Genomic DNA, 19,803 nt, shown 5'->3' on the forward strand with positions numbered 1-19,803 from the left:
TAAAATTCTCATGGCACGTATATATAAAGCATTAACACAACATCTGGCATAATTAAGCATTTAGTACACGGTGTTATTAACAGGTTATATATGCCACTGTGCTTAGTTGCTCAGTCGTGTCTGCCTCGTTGAGACCCCATGGACTGTGGCCTACCAGGCTTCTCTTATCCTCTCCAGGCAAGAATACTGGAGTGGGTTGCCATGCCCTTCTGCAAGGGATCTTCCCAACCCAGGGATTAAACCCAGGTCTCCCACATTGCAGGCAGAATCTTTACCATCTGAGCCACCAGGGAAGTCCATATATGCCACTGCTGCTGCTGCTAAGTCACTTCAGTCGTATCCGACTCTGTGTGACCCCATAGACGGCAGCCCACCAGGCTCCCCCGTCCCTGGGATTCTCCAGGAAAGAACACTGGAGTGGGTTGCCATTTCCTTCTCCAATGCGGGAAAGTGAAAAGTGAAAGTGAAGTCGCTCAGTTGTATCCGACCCTTCTCGACCCCATGGACTGCAGCCTACCAGGCTCCTCTGTCCATGGGATTTTCCAGGCAAGAGTACTGGAGTGGGGTGCCACTGCCTTCTCCAATATATGCCACTGCTGCTAAGTCACTTCAGTCGTGTACAACTCTGTGCGACCCCACAGACGTCAGCCCACCAGGCTCCCCCATCCCTGGGATTCTCCAGCCAGTTCAGAACACTGAAGTGGGTTGCCATTTACTAATGGAGTACAAAATTTATCTGTCTAATGATAAACAGTCAATGGAATTAGTATCCTGCATAGGAGACTCTGTTCTTTAAAAACAATGGTAAACCTGTACATCAACTGTACTCCATTTAAAAAAAAATGTAAACCAAAGAACATGCAGATCAAATCTTTTTTAAAAGGTGTTTCCTTAAATGTAATATTTTTCAAACTAGGTTGAATGAGTGATAGAGTTAATTTTCTGAGTACCAATCAGCATTTTTTTAATTAAAAAGGAGAGAAGGGAACAGAGGAGAGAGGAAGCAATAGAAGAAATGGCTAAAAGGGGAAAGAAAAGAGAAAATAAAAAATGTTACACATATTAAGGGTAAGTATTGTTCATGTAAATTTTTGATTATATACTGGGTCAGATTCGAAATTCACTTCTTACTCTGAATCACATTCAAAAAAGTCTGAAAGCCTCCTAACCAATGGAAACTAGAACATGTGAATCAGTGAGCTTTTGTGTAACAGGAAAATAGCCACCTTGCTCACTCAAAGATTTCTCTAATTCATGTAGTATAGCAATTGAAGCCATCTAGTGCCCTTCTAAATATCCTGTGATATCTTCTTTGAAACACTATAGACAGAAGTAGCTACCTATCAGAGATTATCCAAGAGCAAGAGGGTAAGATTAGATGGCCTCTGAATAACCATCCTAGCGCTAGGATCATGAAGCAAACAGTAAAGTAAAATGAAGAAAAGTTAATAAAATTAAAGGATTTAAGATATTTTGGGGTTCCCCTTGTGGCTCACCTGGTAAAGAATCTGCCTGCAATGTGGGAGACCTGGGCTCGATCCCTGGGTTGGGAAGATCCCCTGGAGAAGAGAGAGGCTACCCAATCCAGTATTCTGGCCTGGAGAATTCCCTGGACTGTATAGTCCATGGGATCACAAAGAGTCACACATGACTGAGCAAGTTTCACTTTCACTTTGAAGATTTTTTTTTCATATTCAATAAGTTCAGGCACTTACAAATAAAAGATCAAGAAAATGTCTCTTCTAAAAATCTGATGGATTGGTGGAATAACCAGAGAGCAAAATGCCACTCAGTATGGTTCACTTAAAGAAATGGTTATATTTATCTCTTCTTTTGGAAGATATATAGGGTGTGTGTGGGTTTGGGGTGGTGGGCAGGGAGAGAAGCATTCAAGAGGAAGGTGCATATAAGCGGTTGTGTTCACTTCAGTCTTATTTCAAACCAAACCAGGATGGTGGTCAGCTGTCAGCCAAGAGAACAGGGGCAGGAACAGAGCCAATCAAGCTGTTAAGTAACCTAATCATTCCATAGAAATCTGTACAGCTCTTGTTCTCTGGCAGTACAGCTGGCAACAGCACCGCAGTCATTTGAGGGGTTTTCTATAGGGTGCTTATGAGTTTGCTTTCACTGTTGGCTCCTTGCCATTGCAACCTATACACTGGGTAGTTCTGTTTGTGAGTTACCCAACTACGTGCTTAGATGATAAAGAATCAGATTTTTTTCACTTGGTAGGCATGAAGTCATCTGAGTTTTCACTTTGCCAAACGTGTCTTTTTTTTTCTTCCAAGCTCTCCAGGTTAAGAAAAATACATGGTTTGTATTGCCAAGGCCCTCCCCCTACACTTTGAGCCCTGTATTTCTTTGGGAAACTAAATTCTATTTTCCCCATAATTCATCAGACTGTTTTCTCTGACAACTTAAATCTTTAGAGCCTTTTAAAATACCACTTCTCTCATTTTCTCCCCACTACTCTCCTTTTTTCATACTTTCCCCTTGGCAATCAAAAAATACATATAAGTTGCCAAATTTGAAGTAAAAAAGGATATAATTCAACTGCTGAGGTTCAAGATGATGTTTTACATGTGACCAAATAAACTTTCCATTACCCAGTTGCACCTTCATATGACTTTCTTGAGATACTCACAAAGGACATAATGTAGTTAAACAGTAATGTTACATAAACAGTTGACACAGTACAGCAAATTCAGGTTTTGCTTTTTGAAACTTCTTCTTCCTTTTTCCCAATAGTTTTGATCTGTGGGTGGTTGAATCTGCATATCCAGAATCCTTGGAGGAGAGCTACCTGTATTTAATTTTGAGTCAATCTCAGCTCCTTCCTATATGCATATATCACTTCATGTTATATAAACCTAATCAATAATACATTCCAGAACTGTTCTCATAATAGAGAGTGAACTACTATCACCAGTGCAACCATTTCAAAAACAAAAGCCGAAATCATGGAAGTGGATTTGAGGAGAAAGCAGAAGAAATACAATGAAAATACTTGGACTATCCTGTAAAGCACGATGAAGGAGAGGAAGTATCGATCTCTACCCTTTTGGCTCATCAGTATAAAATCAGAAAGTGCTCCTTCTCCATTCTCAAAACATATAAACCTTCAACAGGATGCCCTTTATTTGTTAAAAGATATACAACTCCATGGGCTTCTCAGGAGGCTCAGTGGTTAAAAAAAAACCCACATGCCAATAAAGGAGGTGCAGGTTCCATCTCTGGAGAAGGAAATGGCAACCCACTCCAGCATTCTTGCCTGGGAAATCCCATGGACAGAGGAGCCTGGCAGACCACAGTCCATGGGATCGCAAAAGAGTCAAACATGACTTAGCGACTAAACAGCAACACTGTCCATCTCCATGCAAGGCCCATCACGATCTTTCATTCCCTCTTACTTTAGCCAGGATACCCAGTGATTTTCCATAGCTAAGAACAGCAGGAAGTCCTCCCAAATTCCATTTCAAGGAGTCTTTCATTTTCACTGTACGCACTGGTAGTAGAAGTAGGAAATATCAAATCCCACCACCAGAAATTGGTCAAAAGAATGTTATTAAAGCCAGATTTTAAAATGAGATTTCATACCAAAACAACACAACAGGAAGCAGTGAGCTACTATCATACTCTCAATAGTATAATTCAGTCATATTATAAGGTTAAATTAGAGAAGGAAATGGCAACCCACTCCAGTATTCTTGCTTGGAGAATCCAATGAACAGAGATGCCTGGCAGGCTACAGTCCATGGGGTTGCAAGAGTCTGACACAACTTAGCTACTAAACCACCACCACATAAGGCTAAATGGATTTCAGTAAGTTGCCCAAGTAATCAAATCACCATCTATAACACATTTTCTATAAAAATATCCATTCAAAATTCCAAACAACAAACTTGCTGAACTTCCCCCATTAGTTAGCTGGAAATTTTCTACGAATACATCCCTGTGCATACTTCAAAGAAGCTTTTTGGAATATAGATTTTAAAAATACTTAAAAACAAGTAACTGACTATTAGCCTTTTAAAGAAGGTCATAGGCTTTACTTCCTCATTTACTATATATGAAGTCTGGGGTTTTCAAATCCAATACTTGGAAGTATGCATGAAAAGTGATTATTAGTGGCTATTGTGATTATTAGTGGCTATTAACACATTGTTAATATGAAGACAACAAGAACTATAATCATGCCAATCCTATGAATTGTGGGTGATGGGGAAAATACACACAGTTTCTTATACTGTATATATTATTATGTTCTCCTGAATATAAGTGATTCAGATGTTTTCTAAAAAAGTACACGAAGTTTCCAAGCTGAGGGCACTAGGAAAGTTAGCACAACTTCAAGTCAACCCATTCCTATAAAAATTTGAGAGAAATAACTAAATGGCACACTCAACCATCTATGTAACTCAGTACCTTGTTTTCACATATGAGCAAGGCTGTCTGGATCCATAAAGATGCCATATGAGCAGACCTTTGAACATCTAGCATCAGAACTTCTTATAAAGCCACCAAATGTACTGCACTGATACGACACCTAATAATCTTCTAATAAAAGCTAATTTCAAATGACTAAGAAAAAACAAGCTTGCTATAAAAAGGCAAACAATGTTCACAGACAGCCTGGATTCAAAGGAAAGATGGGTGGGCATAAATATGTGTTTATAAAAAATAACACATGAACTCCTTGGTAAATAGAAGAGAATTTCATTTAAGAAACTTGGTTGGAGGAGAAGGCACAACATTTAGGCCCTGTCCTGAGTTAGCACAAAGCATATCTGAATACATCATTGCTCTCTTATATTTAACACAAATAAGATATTGAGGGGCTTCCCAGTGGCTCAATGGTAAAGAATCCACCTGCCAATGCAGGAGACGTGGGTTCAATCTCTGGGTTGGGAAGATCCCCTGGAAATGTAAATGGAAACCCACTCCAGTATTTTTGCCTGGGATATCCTATAGACAAAAGTCCATCGGGTCACAAAAGAGTTAGACATGACTTAGCAACTAAACAAAAATACTGAGACTTGTAGAATGAAGTCAGAAAGTACTGCCTGTAAGCAACTGCACTGTGGCATTCTCATTCATCTGCTGAGGCTGAAGACCCACAGCAGCTGATGACTCAGGACTTCCAAACCTTCCCCCTGAGGACATTGCTAGTGGACACCACACTGCACATGCTCCTAACTCATTCTTCACCCACCCCTCTCTGCCATCAGTAATCACTTTACCAGCAATTCCTTCAGCCACAGAAGTTGTACATTAAAATCAGAGCCCTGCTAACCATCTCTGTCAGTTCTGCTAGAGATGGAAGTTCCACTCATTCAGTTGCACCCATTGGAATAGTTCCTCATTCTGGGTATTGTGCATTCAAACAACTGTGAGTGTTGGACTATAAAGAAAGCTGAGCACCGAAGAATTGATGTTTTTGAACTGTGGTGTTGGAGAAGACTCTTGAGAGTCCCTTGGACTGCAAGGAGATCCAACCAGTCCAACCTAAAGGAAATCAGTCCCAGGTTTTCATTGGAAGGACTGATGTTGAAGCTGAAACTCCAATACTTTGGCCACCTGATACGAAAAATTGACTCATTTGAAAAGACCCTGATGCTGGGAAAGAGTGAGGACGGGAGGAGAAGGGGATGACAGAGGATGAGATGGTTGGATGGCATCACTGACTCAATGGACATGAGTTTGGGTAGGATCCAGGAATTGGTGATAGACAGGGAGGGCTGGCATGCTGCGGTTCATGGGGTCTCAAAGAGTCGGACACGACTGAGCAATTGAACTGGACTGAAACAACTGTGAGGTCTCTGTTGAAGAAGCATGTTTAAGTGGTATGTCCTTGTTTGTTTATGTCTGGGCAGAAGTGTCAGTGTATGTGTGTTGTGTGTAACACTGTGTGTATTTATCTAAGTACATATTCAAATATTTGACAATATAAGAGCCACATGGAACTGAGTTTATCATTTTCCTCTTGAAGTACATAATACAGACAAATAGCTACAACTAATATATAAGCATTTTATAAAATAATCATCATCTTTGTGTGGAGGAATTTATTAATAACACAATAGGGCAGGCCTCTCGCATATCAGTTGGGATGAGAGGGGAGAACACTGTGTTCTTTCTTTGCACCAAAATAGTAAGTTAGAAAACAAATCTGTCTGAAAAAAAAGTATCACAGGTTGTGCCAGGGGAAGAGGAGCTAGGGAAGTTTGAGGTTTCTTATCAAGAAAAACTGATGGCAAGCCTTCATATTAGACTGTATATGTCTATCCACTAAAGTTTTATAGGAATGAGGAAACTTTCTTACCAAGAAAGTTAAGTTCAAATGAAATGCTGCCCATCAAGAATGACTCTAAAGAAGGTATAACATTTTCATCAGTGGCTTTAAGAAAACAATTTATAGTGCTTTAAGTGAAATAAGGGTAAGTGCCATCCATTAAAAAGGGCTGCTATGGCCTATATGCCTTGAACTATACAAATGACATTTCCTGGGACTTTGCTTTCCCTTAGAAAGGAAAACAGGGAGAAGAATTTTTACATGAGGCATGAGGCAAGAAATGGACATATAAATAACTGCTAGCTCAGTGCAAAAGATCCCTGAAGAAAGGGAAGAAACCCAGAAGGTGTGCACATCAAATAAAAATGGAGAATATGGCTGTATTTCAGCTCAAACCAATATTCCCTTTTCAGGAATCACCCCCTCTGGCTCACTGCTGACAATGCATAGATAGCATATGAGTGAGATAAGTTCATGAGTAAGATGAAAAGGGATGCTCCATGGCAGGTAAATAAATTTGTTTCCACTGAGATAATTATTCTTACTGTGTGTCACTGCTCTCATGGCATAAACAGGACAGGTGATGACATCCTATAAAATGAAATTTTTATTCCTATAGTCCTGACACCAAGATATACAACTCATTCAGCCCTCATGAATTTTCTTTTGCTCTGAAGCTTTGAGTGAGTTTTTGTTTTTATTGTTGTTCTTGTTTCTTGTCTTTAAAAAAAAAATGCTGTCATCAACTGGGCAATACTGTTAAAAGAATAGTATGTAAAATGGGACTCGCATTATTTTAGGCCACCTGATCCTATATAAGAATTACATATGTTATTATGTGGTATAGTTGAATACAGCTATTTTACTTGAATTATTTAAAGTTAACATCTGTATCATATAATCTCTATGCAATATCTACATCTTCAAATCAAAGCCCTATCCCAAGACTTAACCTAGACAAGAAATAAGGAATCACAAGTCTTTGTACCAACAAATAATTTTTCCAACTATAGTTCATTAGTACCTTATTCCAAAAGCATATGAATACTTACAAGATGGTTAATCCTCATTAAAAACTAAGATTACATGACATAATTACATGTAAATAAGAAAAATGAATTAAACTCTTACCCTTTCCTATGTCGGGCACTAGTTGTGAATCATATATACAATTAGAGTTATATTGCTAAGCTAAAAATATTGGTAAAGATCTAAAAATGACAAACAGTGCCTTTTAAATTAATGTCTTATTAGTTGAGTGAAGTACACTGACAAAGAATAATTTATGCTTATTCAAACTGCACTCGACATCTTCAGGTGTTTCCAAATGAGCTCACAGAAGAGTGATTAAATGCATCTGATAACAAGCCACACATTGCTGAAATTACTTACCGCCTCATTTTATGATTAATTAAACATGTAGATTAAAGTTGCAAAAGAATTTAGATTAATGAGCAAGTTAAGTCTTGCTGATATAAGTGAATTGGGAATTGGATGCTCTGTGGAACTTTATAAACATGCATTTTATAATGAATAAGACAAGGCTACATGCAGAATCATGGCCACCAGGGCCTTTTGACGATGCAGTCTTTTTTAACATGGTTTGACAGCTTTCAAATAACATTCTTCTATAGGCTTTAAACTTTGTGCTTTGCTGTAAAACACAAGACTACATAACTCGTACCAGGAGTACGATTATTTTCGAGCTCTCCAAGGTAATGACCCCCTGTAGCAGCAGCTGTTCAGATAAAATTACAAGCTCAATTGTTATTTTAATCAGAGATAGTTTTGTAGTTAAAAGCAGTTATGAAAGTTGTAAAATTATGTGACACGTCATCAGTACCTTCTCTTCAACACTCTTTTCTCCAAAAGTAAAACCATCCCAAAAAAGCCATAGCTTTCCAGAGGACTTATTAATAAAAAAAGAATGCTTAGTCATTCATAAAATATTCAAAGTCATTTATTAGTGAAGTTTCTGTGGTAGGAAAGGTAATATTTAAATTTATGACAACTCTTATCAGTTCCAAGATTGTGTCAAAATATCTGCTAGGGTTTGCTGCTGCTGAGTCACCCAGGAGTGTCCGACTCGTTGTGACCCCATAGACTGCGAGGCTCCTCTGTCCATGGGGATTCTCCAAGCAAGAATCCTGGAGTGGGTTGCCATGATCTCCTCCAGGGGATCTTCCCAACCCAGGAATTGAACCAGAGTCTTCTGCATTACAGGCAGATACTTTACCAGCTGAGCTACCAGGGAAGATTCCACTAGGGTTTGCTAAGTATCCAATTTTTCTCTTTTAAAATCAGCTTTACCTAATCTGTGCCAAAAGCCAATTTGGACTTTATGATTTTCCAGTGCCAGAGCAATTCAAGTTGTTCACAGAGATATAGTGCATTCTCCTTTGCAAGGGATGTAGACATGGCAAGAAACTGAACCAGAGTTACCAAGGTAGATTTTGGTTTAAAACCCATTCCATTTTGATCCTAACCTTGTAGTACAACATCACCTACTACAACTAGAGCATAATGAAACCATGCCTGCAAATTATTTGAATGGACCCAGTCTGCGATCTAAAATGCACTTCCAGTTCTTTTCCACTTATTTTCAGACCTTATGTGTAATTCACTTCTTGGCAAGATACGATTTTTATAGTGTTTTTTTTTTTCCTTTTAATTCAGATTTTTCATACTCTAAAGATGTACCAGGAAAACTACGGAATTTTTTACATAAGGATCAAAAGGAGCTGCTTCATGACACAGGTAGCAAATTATCATTATTAACCCCACATATTTATCACGTGGACATAATTGCCCATTTGAAGATATATGTGAATAAAAATAGAATATTGAGACATAAGTCTGACTATTTTGAAATTTATTAAAAGCATATAAGCAATCAAAATAAAATAGTGTCCATTTGATTTATTTCCTTCCAGTGTTAAGTTGATGTCTTTCACCAAGTAATATAAATCACATTTTATGACCACAAAAAGTTTTTTTTTAATTTATAAGCCTTTCGCCTTTGCCACTCAACTTGAATATAACAATAAGAATTACTAGTTAGAAATACAGACCCAAATACTTCAAGGACCAAATAATATCCTTTTTCTTCACATAAAAATTTAAATTCTTCATTTATACCCTTTAAAAGAAGAAATTTTACAACAAAGTGGTAATATTAGCCTAAAAGATGTGAGTTTAGAGATCTAAAATAATTCTTTTGTGATCATAAAATGTATCTGGATATGTGCCAGAAGGACATAGATTATTTAAACAGCTCAACAAATCACCAAAACTTAAGGAGCAAAATCTTTCCACTCCAGTCACTGCCATATTATTTCTAGGACCCAGAAATTATGAGGTGTGTCCTAGAGTTACTAATAATTAAATAGAATTGTGTCATTGCTGTGGCATTTTAATACAAGAAGATACATTTATTTACCCATGAAAGCAATATTTCTAAAATATTGAATATATTTAGCTATTATATGTACTTATTATTAACATGCTTTAAGTTTCATTATAAATGCTTTATACAGTTTACCAACATAGATTACATAAATTTACTGGTTATTTAAAGTTAGGAGTTATACGTTTAGCTGAAATACCAAAATAGGTACTTTACATTCAAATTATGAATAAACGGGCAATTTAAAATATCACAAATCAGCCTTAATGCACTATAAGAATTCTTAACCATTATTTCATTAAATCAAGATGGCAATTTACTGTAAAACATTTTCTTTTATTTCTCAACACAGTTATGTGCTCATAGCTATGAACCTTGCATCTCTACAAAGTGATTATTTTCTTCATTTCATCCAGTTTGAAAAAAACTATGAAAATACTCACCAGAAACTAAAATTAGATGACTAAACTCATTTTCACATGTGATTGGGCCCAGGTTTGTCAAAATGAACTATGAATGCATTAATATCCACAATACTGCCAAATGTTGAATTATTAATATTGTCGGGTCCTTGGTCTCAGTTCATGTCCTATTGAGGAGTTTTGTGACATTCACCAAAACTCAGCCTCTCAACATGTTTACAAGTATCCTGGAGGCAACATGTCTTAAACTAAAACTAAGGTCACTTTCAACCACTCAAACTGTCATCGAGGCCAGACTGACTCATAAATGCAAAGAACTGGTCTATAGTGAAAACAGCAGATGAAGTCAGGTGCCACCACATGCCAGATCCTTGCCAACTCAGCACCCAGAAGTTGAGATACCAGGTACATGATTAAAGGTGTCTTCATTTGGAAGGGTTAGCAGCATTATGCACTATACCTATGAATAGTATATGTCAATCCAAGTATTCAACAGCCAAAAACAGTGCTGAAAATTGACTCCAAGACTACTACAGCTTATCAATTTTTATTCTAGTGACTGTAAATTCTTTAGCTCTCTTAACCAAGCATGGAGTTAGCTAACTGGAAGAGTCCAGAATTCTTCCTTCAGTGGGGAAAAAAAAAAAAGGTTACTCTGTTTTAGTTAATCTAAAACTTCTTTTAAAATCCATGTATCCAAAGATTTTTGTAAGTGCACGTTAATAATGGTCTTTTATAAACCAATTGGAGATTTAAAGTATGATTATTTTTTAAACTTTACTCTGTACCTTATATTATATGATTTCCATGATGGGAAATTGACATCAAACTGATTTTATTCTTAAAACAAATAACTTAAAAGAATACAAGTAGTTTCCAGACTTGGCAAACTTTAGAATTTCTGATACTCATCTTTCCAATCTTTCATTCAGTAGATATATTCCCTATAAATAGAAACATTTCTGAAAAATACTGAACTGTGGTTGTAAAATTGTTTCATTTGTATGTAAAGTTAGCCAATAATTCCAATCGTTATAAACATAAGTTAAAACTAGAAGATGCAAAGAAACTAGATGTTAAAGTTACCTAAGGTCTTAAGATTAGACCACAAAAATACAATTCAATCCTCATTTGCCATGGAAATAGGAAATAAATGGGAACATTAGTTATACTCATAAATTATATATTATACCTGGGCTCTTATACAAAGTGATGAGGGGTCACAAAGTCCTTCTTGAAGCATTTCTCTTTCCTCATCAGAAGATATAGAAAGTCTAAAAAGAAGAAACTAATAGTTATTGGACCCACTATCTGCCAGACATAAAATAAATTTATTCTATGCATCATATAATCTTCCCAACAACCACACCCATTTTACAGATGAAGGAATTGAGTCTCAGATAAGCTAAGCAATTTTCCAGAATTACATCAAGTGGCAGAGATAAAAGTGAAGCCCTAGTGAACCCAGCTCCAAGGTCCATTTGCTCCTTCTATTATGGTCATTTATTGCCCATAGTATTTTTTGTATTTATGCTGTTCTCTACTATCTAAGATTTCTTTTTGCTTCTCAGTTAATCTATTCATACCACCTCCTTCCAAGGTTCACTTATTCCAAAAAGTATAGTGTTCTCTCAGCACTTTGTTTAAAAGCCTCTATTACAACAATTCAAGTTATACTGATCCACACAATACATATTTATGTAATGCTACCAACGTTATCGTCTATATTCAGCAAGGTGCTGAAGGTTTCATAAAATGGTTTCATTGACACACTATAATAAAACTCTCTTACTCTCCAATCTATACTCCTCTAGCCTCTCTCACCTTTATAATAACTTTAGTAGTAGAAGTATTTACTAGCGTTATTATCATTATCATTATTACATATTATCAGCTTCAACCAACCACCTTTTGCTTTCATGCTGCTCTCTGGAACTCTCCACTTTCATTCTGCTCAAATGTTCTAATACCACTAAACCTACCTAATCAACCTCCCTTCCCTTTCCTTCCTAATCAAGAATTCTACCCTTAAATATTTCCTAGAAGAGGTAAGATATTCTCAATTATTCATTTATGCAACAAAATATAAGCATTTACTATATGCTGGAAACTAAGAATGGGTAAATAAGATAGACCTCATCTGTCTAAGAACTTATAATCTATGACAAACTACAAATAAGTAAACCAAAATTTATAATGTAGATCCATGTCATAATGAAAGTATATTTAAAAAGTGATATGAGTACAAAGAATAAAGAGTTTCATCTGGAAGGCTTCATATAGAAGGTGGTATATAAAGTTAAGTTTCATTATTGAACAGGATGCAGGTGGAGAAATGACAATAGTAATGATCAATTAGTACTTTTTATGTGTGAAGCACACAATATACTGAATGTTTAATATATATCATGTATTTATTCACATATGTGGAGACTTCTGTCCATGAAAAAGATGGACTAAAAGGGACTAGATTTATCCTCTGGGTTAAACAACTAGAAAAAAAAAACTGGATGCAATACATAAAGACAACAGTTTTCAGAAACTAGACATCAAGCAATGAAGAACAGTGATTCCTAAGAAAGGAGAAACAAATGAGGTCTTCCCTACAGTTGTCCCAGCTTACTGCCTCAAGAAAGAAATTACTAACTGCAGTATACAGAGGCAGAGCCTAATGGTCTAAGAAAATGAAGCTGGGAGTCTAGCGAGGCCAAGGTGGATATAGTTGATAAGGCAGAGTAACAGAGGAGAGAGACCTGCATAGACTTCCAGAAGTCTGGAAGAGAATCCCTCACAATTACTGATAAGCACACATGTGTGAGGAAATCAACCAAGGTTAGAAAAATATATAATCAATCCCCAGAGCTCACACAAATCCAGGAATAATTCAATTTCCCACCATCAAAGTGTAAAACTTCATAATGCCAGGACATTGGATAGAATACTCATAAAAGTATTGCCTCAGCAGTGTAGAAACTTAGCCCTACACTAAAGAAGGTACTGGTTCCAACTGACAGTGATTATAAGCAAGTACTGAAAGAATCAAACTGTTTCCAAGTATATTAACTACATACCAGAAAAAAAATCCAAAAATATTTATAGAAATATTGAAAGGTTCAGTACTGGACAAGGTAAAATTTACACAATTTCTGGCATCCAATAAAATACCATCAGTATGGAAAGAAGCAGAGAAATACCACTCATTATGAAGAGAAAAAGCAATCAATTGAAATTTATCCAGAAATGACACAGATGATAGAATTAGTATACAGATATTAAAATAGTTATTAGTTGCATCTTATTTGTCCATGAAGCGAAAATAAATACTAAACATACTAAGCAGAGATCTTGAATATATAATAAAGACTCAACTGTAACTTCTAGATATAAAAGAAATACAATGTCTTGGATGAAAAATCATGGGAGTAGAATTAAAAGCAGATTCAACAATGAAGGACAAAGACAAGTGAACTTCAAGACTTATCTACAGAAAAAATCTAAAATGAAACTGAGAGAGAGGTGAAAAAAAAAAATAAAGTGAACAGAATCAGTGAACTGAAGAACAACTTCAAGCCTCCTAAAACATGCGTAATTGGATTCCACAAAGAATAGGAGTGAATAAAAAGTTCTTAAGTGATAATCCCTGAAAAATTTTCAGATGTGAGAAAAAATAATAAACCTACAGATACGAGAATCTCAAAAAATCCAAGCTCAACAAATATTAAGAAAACTACACTAAGGCACATAGTAATAATGTTGCTTACAATCAATAATAAAGAGAAAATCTTAAAAGCAGCCAGAGGAAATGACACACCATACACGAAGAAACATAAAAATTACAGCAGACAGCTTTTTGAAAACAATGTAAGCTAAAAGACAATGGATCAATATTTTTAAACTATTGAACCACAAAAATTTAATCTAATAGTCTATAGTTAGTAGAATAAAGACTTTTCATGAATATAAAAGGTGATGAAAAATCACCATCTCACCAGCAGACATATCCTACCAGAAATATTGAAGAGGTCTTTCAAGCAGAAGGTACCTGACAAACAGAAATCTGAATCTACACAAAGAAAAAAAAGAACACAACATGGTAAACATGTGGGTAAATATGAAAGACTTTATTTTTTAATATCTTTAAAATATTGACTATTCAAAACAAAAATAACTATATTTAGATTTATAGCATATGTAGAAGTAATATGTAAGGCAATGATTGCACAGAGGTAACTTTTCTTAGCCTTTTGACTAAGATCAAGTGGGTAATAGTTGCATAGAGGCTGGGAAGGAAAAATGGAAATATGTTATAAGATTCTCATATATGTGTCCTGTGAGATATTACTTGAGGTAAGACTGTAATAAATTGTATAGGATTGCTATAAATGCTAAAGCAACTACTAAAATACAATTTAAAAAAATGGAATTAATAAGCCAATAAGGGATTTTAAATGAAATTTAACATTTTTAATGAATTTTTTTAAAAAACAAGAAAAGGGGGAAAAGTGATGACGACAGGTGGTACAAATAAGAAACAAAGGTATATCTTATATTTAAACTCAACCATGTCAATAGTTACATTAAATGTAAATAAACACCCAAATTAAAAGGGAGAGATTCATATTGGATAAAAAGCAAGACTCAACTGCATGCAAGCTATACAAAATCCAGTTTTAAAATGAAGACACAATACTATAAAAGTAAAAGAATGGAAAATACATCCCATGGTACCACTAAAAAAGAAAGCTGCCATGGCTATAAGACAAAGCATATTTCAAAGCAAAGAATATTACTATGGATAAAGGGATTCTTATACAATGATAATGGGGTAAACTCATTAGGAGGCCATAATGACTCTAAATGTATCCACCTAATTGAGCTTCAAAATACAAGGAAGAAAAACTAATAAAATGTCAAGAAGAAATTTCATCAGAGCTCTCAGAATCTCTTTCCTTGCATTAATGATAGAACACATAGACCAAAAAAATCAGTTAAGGATATTGAAGACTGGGGCAACACTTTCAACCAGCTTTATCTAGTTTACATTAATAGAATTTGCCAACCAACAAAAAAAACAGGAATTCAGCAACAGAAAGACAGCTGGAAAATATAAAAATATTAGAAAATAACACTTCTAAATGACACAGAAATCAAAAGGGAAACTAGAAAGTCTTTTGAATTGAATAAAAATGTAAATACCACATATTAAAATTTATGAAACACGGCTAAAGCATTACTAATTTTATAGCACTAAAACCCATATTGAAAAAAGGGGGTCTCAAATCAGTGATCTCAGCTTTTACCTTAAGAAACTAGAAAAATAAGAGCAACTGAAACCTAAAGTATGAAGAAAAAAATGAAATAATAAGACCAGAAACAGAATTCAACAAAATAGAAAACAGGAAAGCAATATTATGATTGCTGTTATATTTACATTCTCCTATCATAAATCAGAGGTAACATCACTATATATTCATAAAGTGCATAACCTAGATGAGACAGAGAACCTAAATAGCCCTATACCTATTTTTAAAAATTTAATTTGTAGTTAAAAACCTTCCCAGAAAGAAAAGAAAACTCCAAGCCCAGATGGTTTCGTTAGTGAAGGCTTTCACGTATTTAAAAAGTAATAATGCCTATTGTACACAAACTCTTCCAGAAAACTGAATAGAAGGTAACACTTCCTATCTCATTCTGTGAGGTTACAGTAATCAAGTAGTCAGGATAATAGCATAAAAAACAGACAAATAGATCAATGGAACAGAATAGAGACTCCAGAAATAAACCTCTACATATATGGTCAACATATTTTCAACAAAAGTGCGAAGGCAATTTAATGGGGAAAAAGAAAACCTTTTCAGACAATGGCATTAGAAAACTTGGATAGCCATAAGCAAAAATTTAAACCTGAAATCGCATCTCACCCTATTACAAAAATAAACTCAAAACAAATCATAGACCTAAATTAAAATCTAAAACTATAAAACTTCTAACGAAATGCTTAGAAAAACAATCTTAGCAACCTTGGGTTTTGCAAAAATTTCTCAAAAGTGACACAGAAAGTATGAAACACAAAAGAGAAACAATAATTGGGCTTTATCAAAATTAAAACACTGACTCTTCAAAAGACACTTAAGAGGCAAGCCACAAACCAGTAAAAAATATACACAAAACATGTATCTGACAAACAACTCATAATTTAAAAAAAATTAAAAAGCTATTACAACTCAATAAAAAAAGACAACCCCAATTTAAAAAAAGAAAAGAACAGCAAAAGATTTAAAAGACACTTCAACAAAATAGATACATGGATGACAGAAAGGCACATGAAGAAAGCTCAACATCATCTGTCATTAGGGAAATAAAAATTAAAATCACAGTGAATCACCCACTACAGACCACTTGAATAGCTAAAATTGAAGACTAAACATACAAAGTGTTAAGAATGTGGGACAGCTGGAACTCTTACACATTGCTAGTAGGAATGTAAAATGGTAAACCACTTCTGAAAAATCAGCAGTTCTTATAAAGTTCAACATGCACCTATGTAACCTAGTTATTCCATTCCTAGGTATTTATCCAAAAGAAATGAAAAAACATATCCACCTAAAGACAAGTATTCAAAGCAGCTTCATTTGTAACAGTCAAGAATTAGAAAGAACCTAAATGGATAATCAAATTGTGGTATCTACTTACAATGAAATACTAATCCTCAATTTTAAAAATAAGTTATTGACATGCACATGAATGAATCCAAAATAATCAGGCTGGATGAAAGAAGCTAGACCAAAAAATTGTATATAACATATGATTCCACTTACATAAAACAAAACTTTTAATGCAATCTATAATGGCAGTGATTGCCTAGGGATGAGGCTGAAAACAGATCAAGGAGGGGTAAAGTAAGGGATTCTGAAGGGGCATTAAGAAACCACTAGGATTATGTATATGTAAATTATCTTGACAGTGGAAATGGCTTGACTGGTGTATACATATATCAAAACATCAAATTATACTCCAAATATATGAAGTTTATTATATGCCAATTATAACTCAATAAAGCTGTTTTTAAAAAAAAAAAAACATGCAGTAGGTAATATTCTCACTTTACAGATGAGCATGCTAAGGTTCCAAGAGGTTACATGATTTGCCTAAGATCACAGCTAGTACACAGCAGTATCCAGGGGTGGCAGGAATTCTACACGGTATATTTTTAAACTAATACGTAGCATCTACTACAGTTTTGATTCACAGAAGGCACTCAAAAGTTGTTTTGGAGTTTTAAAATATAAAGACATATAAAAAGCTTAAGATGTGGAAAAGTAACAGACTTTTAACTTTCCCATAGGATACATAAATTTTTAAGATTTTTAACCCCAAATATCTCAGTTGATAGAATGTGAGACAGCGTGTCTGTAATTCATTCAAAAAGCGTTTCACTGAAACCTATCAGGCGATACATAAAATGAACAGCTTGGTAGGTACAAGTGAGACAGAAACCTAAGTCATACACAGGTTATGAAAGAGCGCCCTTTGATGACGACCTGCCAAGGGGCTCCGTGTGTCAGCAGGCTAAGGTACACACAGTACATACAACTGAATACATTTGAATGGAGAACAACTCCTGCAAGTCTCCCAGGAGAAACACTGGGCAAAACATTTCCTAGAGAGGAATTACTAGGTTTTGTAACAGTTACTTTTTTCCATATATATATATATATATATATATATATATATATTTCATCTCTTCCCATAATAGATTATACATTCCTGATGACTAAACTCTTCATTCACCATTTTAAATTCCACCTCATGTCCAGAAGAATCCTGAATTCATATTCTTATTGAGTGAGTAAATAAATGAATTAATGCATGTTAGTGTTAGTCTGAATGATAAGAATCCTTTTCAAAATCAACTTTATTCCATTTTCTTGAAAAAGTTTATTTTAAAAATCTTATTTCAGTGTTTTTTCTTAGTCATGAATATATTTTCCTGCACTATTTCCTTTTCCCTTGAAAGAGACAAGTAGAAAGGACCTATACCCAAAGCATAATATTTCCTTTGACTATACCTTCTGTGGAGGACAGAATGTAGCAATATAACAAGTTGTAGTCATCATTTTATCTGAGAGAGTTTTAAAAGTAACCAGACTCTGTGCACACCTGTTTTATTCCTCACAGATGTCATGTATTAATCCCTATGTGAAAGCCACCTGATAGGAATGCCATAATTCGCAGTATCGTCACTCTTCTCACTCATGGTAACCAAGTTTTACTTTATGTCCCTGAAATCAACAAGGTCCTGCCTGTACACTTGAGTTCCTAGGATTAACATCTTTTGTGTTTAGGCTATGCCTTTAAATTCTCAAGTGATTTTATCTTTAAGTGTGTTCTCATTCATTTAAAAACACATCTTCCTTCCAGGCCTCCATGGGAAGAAAAAGTATCCTCAATTTCAGTGGGGATCTAACCAATGAGATGCAAGGGATTTGAGCATTGACACGAGATCATTAGCATGATATTTTCCCTCTGCCTTTTCAAAAATTCAGTGCTGAGAACAGGGAACAGGGAAAAGCAATGAGTATTTTTACTCCTTTCTTTTCCTCATGCTCCCCATCAGATATAATCCAGCCGTCTTACTAACACCACATTAACAAAGTCTCTTCTTTCTGTTTCTAACATTCTGTTCTCAAAATACCTGCTCTTGTTTAAACCTCTTACCTTCCGCTTGAACTATCTTACAAGGTGTTTCCCTAATTAAAGTCTTTTATTCCCCCCTTTAATCAACTCTACAAACTGCTGGCTGAACTAACTTCTCAAGAGCAAAGCTCTTGGGATACCATTCAGCTATTTGGATTGATGGCTCTATCAAATCTACCAAATGCCTTAGCTTACCATTATGTACCACAATGATATAATCACACTAAATTTTCTAGCTTATGCATACCCTATACCTCAGTCAAACTGGAATTCTCATTATTCCCTACCCCATACTTCCCTGTTTCCTTCCATCTATCTCCTACCCATGTTTGTGCTAGTTCTCTCACTACCAAGATGCACCTGTCTCTTCATCTCCTATTCCAGTGATAAAATTCAATTCAACATGCAAAGAATATCAGAAAGTCTGCTTCCTAAGTTAAGGTCCTTCTTCTTAAAGGGATTATCTTTAAGACTTTCGAACTCCCTAGAGAACAATTTTTTTTTATTAAGGCAAGCTGCTGCTGCTGCTGCTGCTAAGTCGCTTCAGTCGTGTCCAACTCTGTGCGACCCCATAGACGGTAGCCCACCACGCTCCCACATACCTGGGATTCTCCAGGCAAGAACACTGGAGTGGGTTGCCATTTCCTTCTCCAATGAATGAAAGTGAAAAGTGAAAGTGAAGTCTCTCAGTCATGTCCCACTCTTAGTGACCCCATGGACTGCAGCCTACCAGGCTCCTCTGCCCATGGGATTTTCCAGGCAAGAGCACTGGAGTGGGTTGCCATTGCCTTCTCCATTATTAAGGCAAAGAGAATAACCTATCTCCTCTCTTTGTCTCCTCTGCAATAATCAGTGCAATTTACTTAACATTTATTAATCCCTCCTTTGAGCTACACACCAATTTAGACACAGAGACACAAAAAAGAATAAGAAAGTTCAATAATTATGTCTAAATTCTAAGGTTCTAGATAGCAGAAACTCCGTAC

The 19,803-nt window shown here is 35.5% G+C and overlaps 1 protein-coding gene across 8 annotated transcripts in view; it reads right to left on the reverse strand.

The window, feature by feature from the left end:
* Positions 1–19,803, reverse strand: part of SOX6 (SRY-box transcription factor 6) — a 765,792-nt gene that overhangs the window by 506,570 nt on the left and 239,419 nt on the right. For 5 of the 8 annotated variants that reach the window (XM_020904495.2, XM_020904527.2, XM_070473417.1 and 2 more), the window contains one exon: positions 11,313–11,394. The exons of the other annotated variants lie outside the window; for them this stretch is intronic. The gene's annotated coding sequence lies outside the window, so the exon portion shown is untranslated. The remainder of the gene's footprint in view (positions 1–11,312; positions 11,395–19,803) is intronic. 8 annotated transcript variants of the gene reach the window in all.

Source organism: Odocoileus virginianus, chromosome 10 (assembly GCF_023699985.2).
Source record: "Odocoileus virginianus isolate 20LAN1187 ecotype Illinois chromosome 10, Ovbor_1.2, whole genome shotgun sequence".
NCBI lineage: Eukaryota > Metazoa > Chordata > Mammalia > Artiodactyla > Cervidae > Odocoileus > Odocoileus virginianus.